This window comes from Dama dama, chromosome 13, assembly GCF_033118175.1.
Source record: "Dama dama isolate Ldn47 chromosome 13, ASM3311817v1, whole genome shotgun sequence".
NCBI classification, from domain to species: Eukaryota; Metazoa; Chordata; class Mammalia; order Artiodactyla; family Cervidae; genus Dama; species Dama dama.
Window position 1 is genome coordinate 47094707 of NC_083693.1, and position 8944 is coordinate 47103650.

Consider the following 8944-nt stretch of genomic DNA (forward strand, 5'->3'; position numbering starts at 1 on the left):
CTTAAACTCTGGGAGTTGGTGATGGACAGTGAGGCCTGGCATGCTGTGATTCATGGGGTTGCAAAGAGTCGGACATGACTGAGTGACTGAACTGAACTGAACTGAAGTTACACTGATTGTTCTTCAAATGTTAAATCAACTTTGTTCAACCAGTTAACTTTTTTAATATAAAAATCAGAAATGATATCACTCTTTACAATACTGACATTGGTTTTTATGCTTTATCTCAATTACTTCATTGATCAGGTCTTTCAAGAATTTTCAAATTTATAAAGTTTATAGTTTATATTTATTTTATTCTTTGATTTATGATGGGATTTAATTTTCTGGTCATTTTCTAACTTCTAGAAATTTATAGATTACTGACTTACAGGTTATCTTCCTTTCTAATATCTGAATTTAAAGTTATGGATTTTTATCTAAGAACTTTTTACCTGCATCTAAGTTTTATACATGATATTTTAATTAACGGTTTTCTTCAAAATAAATGCTACATTTTATTTTTCAATTATTCTTTGCAGCAGTAGTTGCCTAGATAGAAACTTGCTAAGTAAATTACCAAGTCTATAAGAAAGACTCATTAAAATTTAGCTACTAATTTCTAACAGTCCCATTGTGATGAAAATATTTGTTCTCAAAGGTCAATTACTTGAAATGTTGAGACACATATTATTCACCTGTTCTTGAAAGCTTCCAAGACTACTTGGAAAAATAAGTTTTCTAAAACTGAAATTTTGGGATTCACTTCATGGCCCAAGCTATGTTCAATTAAGAAAATATATCAAATACATTTGAATAACTATGTAATAGTTGGACAAATAATTCCACATATAATTTTGTTAATCATTTAGTTCAAATATTTTTGTTGTTACTGACTTTCATGTTGTATATTTCTGAGAGAGAGGAGTATTAGCCATCCCATTATAATGAACATATTTTTCCTTAGATTTCCACATAGATTTAGATTGTTACCAGGGGACTTCCCTGGTAGCTAAGTTGGTAAAGAATCTGCCTGCAATGCAGGAGACCCAGGTTCAATCCCTGGTTGGGGATGATCCCCTGGAGAAGGAAATGACAACCTACTCCAGTATTCTTGCCTGGAAAATTCCATGGACAGAGAAGTCTGGCAGGCTACAGTCCATGGGGGTCACAAAGAGTCGGACACAACCTGGCAAGTAAACCGCCACAACCACATATTCTTTATGAAAGAATACTTTTATCTTAAAGAATTTTTCTCTCTCTTCATTTCTGGTAATGGTTTTTGCCTTGTTATCTATTATGTCTTATATAACTCTTCCTGCTTATTTTTCATTAGTATTTACATAGTATATTTTTTCGTTACCTTTACTTTCAATCATTCTGTATTCTTATGTTTTAAAGGTGTCCTTGGGAAGCAGCATACAGTTTTTTTTAAAATATAGTTTGGTAATCTTCAAGTTTTACTTAAAGATTTTAATCAATCCGCAATCAAACAAGTGTGCATTTTAGCTTTTTACTTTCTATTTTTCTAACCAATGTTGGTTTTGGTATAAAAACACAAAATCTCATGACAGTTTAACTCAACAATCCCACTCAATTTATATGCTGTTATGTTATTTTTAATTTTTCATATGTTTTATACAGTACTGAACATTATCATCTTTGTAGTCAATATGCCTTTAGATTTTCACATGTATTTACCCTTTCTATTGAATGCCATTCCTTTCTGTATTAAGAAATATCTTTTCATAGGAAACATTTTCCTTATCCCTGGAAGTAATACTTCTTAACATTTCTATTAATGTGGTTTTATTGGTTACTAATTCTCTCAGACTTCAATGTTAAAAAACATATTTATTTTGCCTTGAAGCAATAGTCTTTGAAGGATATTTTTCCTGGACAAAAAATTGAGGTTTCCAGTCATTTTCATTTAGGACTTGAAGATACCATGCTATTGTCTTTTAGGTCATATTGTTTTAGTTGTGAAAACTGGTCATTACATTCCTGGGACTCTCTAAAACTATGACAAGATGTTCTTCATTAGTGCTGAGAGGTTCTCAGCTATTATCTTGCCTCTGCTTCACTTTCTTTCTCCTTTTCTTCTGGGACTCCAATGACATGTATATTAGAATCTTCCTGCAGGATCTTTTAATCTGCTTTCTATATTTATTTTCTATCCTTTATTCTCTCCATGTTTTATTCTGGAAAATTTCTTCTAATCCACAAGATGGTTGGATGGCATCACCAACTCGATGGACATGAGTTTGAGCAAGTTCCAGGAGTTGGTGATGAACAGGGAAGGCTGGTGTGCTGCAGTCCACGGGGTCACAAAGAGTCAGACACAACTGAGAGACTGAACTGAACATTCTAGTTTATTCATTTTCCTTTAGCTATGCCTGCTTTACTATTAAATCCATTCACTGAGTTCTCTATTTCAATAATAGCAATTTTCAGTCTAAGATTTTAATTTTGTTCTTTTTATAGTTATCTGAAAATAATCATAAGTTTTATTTAACATAGTTATTTTTAAATCTGCTTTTCTAGGTAATTTGTGAGTCTATATATATTACTTATTGTTTTTCTTGGTATATTCACACTGATGTTCACTTCCTAAATTAGCTAATCTACAGAGATTTGATTAAGTCATAGATATTGTATTTGAAAATTTGTAGAAACAACCAAGGCCTGGTAGGTTATCATCTTTGTTCAGGAAAGAATTACATTTGCCCTTACCAGGCAGATCAGACAATAACAATATATGATACCTTAATTTGATCATAGAGATTAAGATGTTTTTAAATATGGCTTTCTTTCCTGTAAGAGCAAGTAATTGATGATACACCTTTTCTCCTAGGATTCTGCCTTTTAGAAGTGGGGATTGAAAGATTTTTGGTTTAACTAAGCTATCCCTTCCTGGTGTGCCCTGGACTCCAATATTTTTGCCTCATCTCAGAGATTCACTGAGGCCCAAGTAGCTCTGCTTACTTCTCAGGGTCACATATTCAATAACCTTGCAGACTTCTGCAAGGTTAAAATTAAAATTAACCTTTTACCAAAAGTAAAATTAACCACCTTGGTTTTCTTTTTCCTTTGGAATTTATTGGCTTATGAGCACCCAAATGTCATTACATTATAATCTTTTCCTAGCTATCATTACTAAAAGGATTGAATCACATTTCCTAATCTTTCATTGAAAAGTGCAAATACTTATAAATGTAGATTAATTACTATTGCATTTTCTACACAATAATGATTCCTATAGTATGGCTACCACTGATGATGCATTATTTCTTGTAAGTATTTCACTCCAGGTTCTGTGATTTTTCTTTCTTTCATTCATACTGTAAGTTTTGATCGGGCACGTCTGTATTTTAATAACCTGAGGTTTTTTTTTTTTTTTTCTCTTATATTGAAATATAAGTCTGTGGAAGTCAAGCAGTTCCCATTTAAAATTTGCACAAAGCTTTTTTTTTTTCATTTATTTTTATTAGTTGGAGGCTAATTACTTTACATTATTGTAATGGTTTTTCCATACATTGACATGAATCAGCCATGGATCTACATGTGTTCCCTATCCTGATCCATCCTCCCACCTCCCTCCCCATCCCATCCCTCTGGGTCTTCCCAGTGCACCAGCCCTGAGCATTTGTCTCATGCATCCAGCCTAGGATGGTGATATGTTTCACCCTTGATAGTATACTTGTTTCAATGCTATTCTCTCAGAACATCCGACCTTCGCCTTCTCCCACAGAGTCCAAAAGTCTGTTCTGTACATCTGTGTCTCTTTTTCTGTTTTGCATATAGGGTTATCATTACCATCTTTTTAAATTCCATATATATGTGTTAGTATACTGTAATGGTCTTTATCTTTCTGGCTTACTTCACTCTGTATAATGGGCTCCAGTTTCATCCATCTCATTAGAACTGATTCAAATGTATTCTTTTTAATGGCTGAGTAATATTCCATGGTGTATATGTACCACAGCTTCTTTATCCATTCATCTGCTGATGGGCATCTAGGTTGCTTCCATGTCCTGGCTATTATAAACACTGCTGCGATGAACATTGGGGTGCACGTGTCTCTTTCAGATCTGGTTTCCTTGGTGTGTATGCCCAGAAGTGGGATTGCTGGGTCTTATGGCAGTTCTATTTCCAGTTTTTTAAGGAATCTCCACACTGTTCTCCATAGTGGCTGTACTAGTTTGCATTCCCACCAACAGTGTAAGAGGGTTCCCTTTTCTCCACACCCTCTCCAGCATTTATTGCTTGTAGACTTTTGGATAGCAGCCATCCTGACTGGCGTGTAATGGTACCTCATTGTGGTTTTGATTTGCATTTCTCTGATAATGAGTGATGTTGAGCATCTTTTCATGTGTTTGTTAGCCATCTGGATGTCTTCTTTGGAGAAATGTCTGTTTAGTTCTTTGGCCCATTTTTTGATTGGGTCGTTTATTTTTCTGCAATTGAGCTGCAGGAGTTGCTTGTATATTTTTGAGATTAATCCTTTGTTGTTTCGTTTGCTATTATTTTCTCCTATTCTGAAGGCTGTCTTTTCACCTTGCTTATAGTTTCCTTTGTTGTGCAAAAGGTTTTAAGTTTCATTAGGTCGCATTTGTTTAGTTTTACTTTTATTTCCAATATTCTTGGAGATAGGTCATAGAGGATCCTGCTGTGATTTATGTTGGAGAGTGTTTTGCCTATGTTCTCCTCTAGGAGTTTTACAGTTTCTGGTCTTACATTTAGATCTTTAATCCATTTTGAGTTTATTTTTGTGTATGGTATAAGAAAGTGTTCTAGTTTCATTCTTTTACAAGTGGTTGACCAATTTTCCCAGCACCACTTGTTAAAGAGGTTGTCTTTTTTCCATTGTTTATCCTTGCCTCCTTTGTCGAAGATAAGGTGTCCATAAGTTCATGGATTTATCTCTGGGCTTTCTATTCTGTTCCATTGATCTATATTTCTGTCTTTGTGCCAGTGCCATACTGTCTTGATGACTGTGGCTTTGTAGTAGAGCCTGAAGTCAGACAGGTTGATTCCTCTAGTTCCATTCTTCTTTCTCAAGATTGTTTTGGCTATTCGAAGTTTTTTGTATTTCATACAAATTGTGAAATTATTTGTTCTAGTTCTGTGAAAAATACCATTGGTAGCTTGATAGGGATTGCATTGAATCTATAGGTTGCTTTGGGTAGTATAGTCATTTTCACAGTATCGATTCTTCCAATCCATGAACACAGTATATTTCTCCATCTATTTGTGTCCTCTTCGATTTCTTTCATCAGTGTTTTATAGTTTTCTATATATAGGTCTTTCATTTCTTTAGGTACATATACTCCTAAGTATTTTATTCTTTTTGTTGCAATGGTAAATGGTATTGCTTCCTTAATTTCTCTTTCTGTTTTCTCATTGTTAGTATATAGGGATGCAAGGGATTTATGTGTGTTAATTTTATATCCTGCAACATTACTGTATTCATTAATTAGCTCTAGGAATTTTCTGGTAGAGTCTTTAGGGTTTTCTATGTAGAGGATCATGTCATCTGCAAACAGTGAGAGTTTTATTTCTTCTTTTCCTATTTGGATTCCTTTTATTTCTTTTTCTGCTCTGATTGCTGTGGCCAACACTTCCAAAACTATGTTTAATAGTAGTGGTACTATTTATACTATTTACACTAGTGAGAGTGTAAAATTTGCACAAAGTTTTATGAACTGATGTGTGACACACTAATGACTGACTTATGCTATGCATAAATTAGACAGCAACTTCGAGTGGCTCTGAAATTTCTTTCATTTACTCCAAGGGATTTGATACTTTCACCTACCTTTAATTGGCATAGTAAATGTAATTATACTCATTCTGTTTTAGTGATGAACAAATGAACAGCTCTTAACAAATATGCACAGGAACTGATAGCCTATGGTGAAAGGTGTCGGATTTGTGGTCTCCAAAGAAGATTTAGCTTCAGGTCAAAGGCCCAGGCTTGATCACTCAAGAGGTTTTATGTAGCAGATTTTTCTTAAAGTATAAAAAGGGACATAGAACGTTTCTAACATAGACATCAGAAGGGGGACAGAGAGTTCCCCCACTCTCTAGTCTTAGCAAGGCCTTGTATACTTTTACCAGACTCACTCCCATAACACACATCTTAAATTAACAAGATTAGAACTAACAATAGAAAGATCTTACTAGACTCACTCCCACAATATACATTTTAAGAAGACAGGATTAGTCAGAAGGTTCTCAAGAAGGAGAAACATGCCCTCAAGCAGGATAGGTTGTTGTTACATAATCATTGGTACAAAGTTTAAGGAAAAGCATATCCTTGAGCAAGATGAGTAGTTTTCTTGGGCCATCATCAGCTTGGAGCTTAAACAAAAAAAAGTTTGTCCTTTTCTCCTCCTTGAGAACTCCAGACCCCTATCTCCCCCTCAGGGACTCTGGATCCCTTTCTCCTCCCTGGGGACCCTGGACTTCTTAACAACCTACCTAGAGATTGACTCTCTCAGAACCAAGACTGTTAAATCATGATTGCTGTCTGAACAATACTGATTAAAAATAATTCTTATGTTAGATAAGTGAAACTGTGGGGGAAAAAAAAAACTGAAATACAGTATTTTTAATTGCATAGTCTGGAAATCAGTCTATCATTCATTTAACCATTTAATCATTGAACACATTTTTACAGAATGCTTGTTCTGGATTAGGGAGAAACATAGCCAGTGGGAAGAAAGGAAACAGTAACTCTCTTGAAGTACAGTTTTTGAATATTCACAGTTTTAAATATTGAAAATATTTTTAAATATTCTGAATATTTTTAAAAAGCAATAAATAATTTTGATACATACCACAAACCAACACAATATTGAAAACAATTATATTTCAATTAAAATAAATGAATTTATTTTAAATTTTTTTAAATTAATAAATTGGCATTACTGTTATCAGAATTACAAGGCACAGCTCTGTTGAACATTTTATTGGAATAGTTACCATCGTAAGAAACATATTTAGACAAAGCATTTAGAAAAATAATGCTGATAGGAAGTAGTCAGCTTTCAATTAAGCTGGCAGTCAAGTTTCATAATGATTTTGAATTTCAGGAAATCACATAAATAAGATAGTGGGAGGAGTAAGTTGGAATCTTGTTAGGTAGTTAATCTCAAAAAGAGGTGACACTTTGGCCCAGTTTTGGTTTCATCTGCATGACTGTAACATAACAAAGCCTGAAGGACTGTCCCTGTTCCCGCTCTACCCTGGCTAATCCTCTTATGTTACCCTCTGGGCACTGAATAAATTACAGCTAATCTACAAACAACTGGAGGATCTATGCAATTTCAGCTTTCAAAAGCAGAGAGAGAACATTTTTCTAGGGAGATGACAAGTAAGGAATAATGAACAACATTCTACAATGTCTTTTTTTTTTTTTTTTTTAAGATGAAACTATATATTTTGGCCACAGCAAAGGTTTCAGGGGAGGAAAAAAACAAAACAAAACACTGAAGAACACAGTTTACTTGGTCATGGGTAAATGTAATATTCTGTTCCTTTAAATGTTAAAAGAAGAAAAATGTCCATCTCAGAGAAAGGAGTTGATTGGACTGATACAGATGTCACTGATGAAGGTGGGTGTCAGATATCTTTCTGAGATGTCAAAGCTACGTCCACATCAAAAGAAAAACTAGTCACTTAAATGTTGACAGCTGGGATAGAAACATTTCCAAACCCCCCAAAAAAAGTCTACCCCTGTTGGAATTATTTAGGACTCTGGGTGCCTCCCACATCCACATTTAGCTCAGGGATTATTGAGCTAATCATCAGGATTCAGTCATAAGGTCCAAGACAAACACTCTACTATTAACAGAATTCTAGGCTATAGTGATTTGAAACATGACATTTTCACATGCTAATCATCTCTACATCTTTTTTATCTTTTGAAACTGCCTATATCTGTTCTTTGCCTGCTTTCGAATAAGAGAGTTGCCTTTTTAATTGCTGTTGAAGTGTTAAAGGGCTTCCCTGGTAGCTCAGCTGGTAAACAATCCACCTGCAATGTGGGAGACCTGGGTTCAATCCCTGGGTCTGGAAGATCCCTGGAGAAGGGAACAGCTAGCCACTCCAGTATTCTGGCCTGGAGAATTCTATGGATTGTATAGTACATAGGGTTGCAAAAAGTTGGACACAACTGAGTGACTTTCACTTGAAGTGTTAGACCTTTTTACATTCTAAGAGTGTTAAATGTATTCCTAATAAGAACTTGCAAATTACTTCTTTCATTTACTGTTAACATTTTAATAATGCTTACTATGATTTTATTCATAAACATTCTATGAATTTTCATTTTTTATATATTCAGAGTTAGTAACCACTTTCTTCACTATTTCTGCCATTGATGTCTCATGTTTTTTCTTCTCTACTGAGCTTATATAAATATTCATCTATTTTTAAAGAGATAAATATTAACCTCAACTTTTTCAGAATGTTTTAACTTATGTTTAATAAACTTATTTATTAACTTTATTGACTTAGCATTAACCTTTAAATCTATTTCAAATTGCTTTTTAATGAAATGAGATGAGATTCTAATTTATTTCTTAAGGGTAGACTGTTATCAATTAGACAATTCTCTCAACTATGATTTACAGTGTAACCATTATAATATGATAAGTGTATTTCAGTTTTGTCTGGACTGTTCTATTCTACTGTCTCATGCCTGTACTAGGATGTTTAAAAACTTTGAACTTGTAGAAAAGAGTTTTAATGTTTGATAATGTATATTATACTTTCTTGATATTTGAGTTGAACTACTCATGTTGTGTGAGTCACTCAGTCATGTCTGATTCTTTGCAACCCTATGGACTGTAGCCCACCAGGCTCCTCTGTCCATGAATTCTCCAGGCAATAATATTAGAGTGGGTAGCCATTTCCTTCTCCAGGAGATCTTCTCAACCCAGGGATCAAACCCTCAGAT

General features: G+C 34.2%; 1 non-coding gene across 1 annotated transcript; it reads left to right on the top strand.

The window, feature by feature from the left end:
- The first annotated feature begins 981 nt into the window (after positions 1–981).
- On the top strand, positions 982–1053 carry TRNAC-GCA (transfer RNA cysteine (anticodon GCA)). The gene has a single exon. It is a non-coding gene; the product is annotated as a tRNA-Cys (tRNA).
- The last annotated feature ends 7891 nt before the right edge of the window (positions 1054–8944 follow it).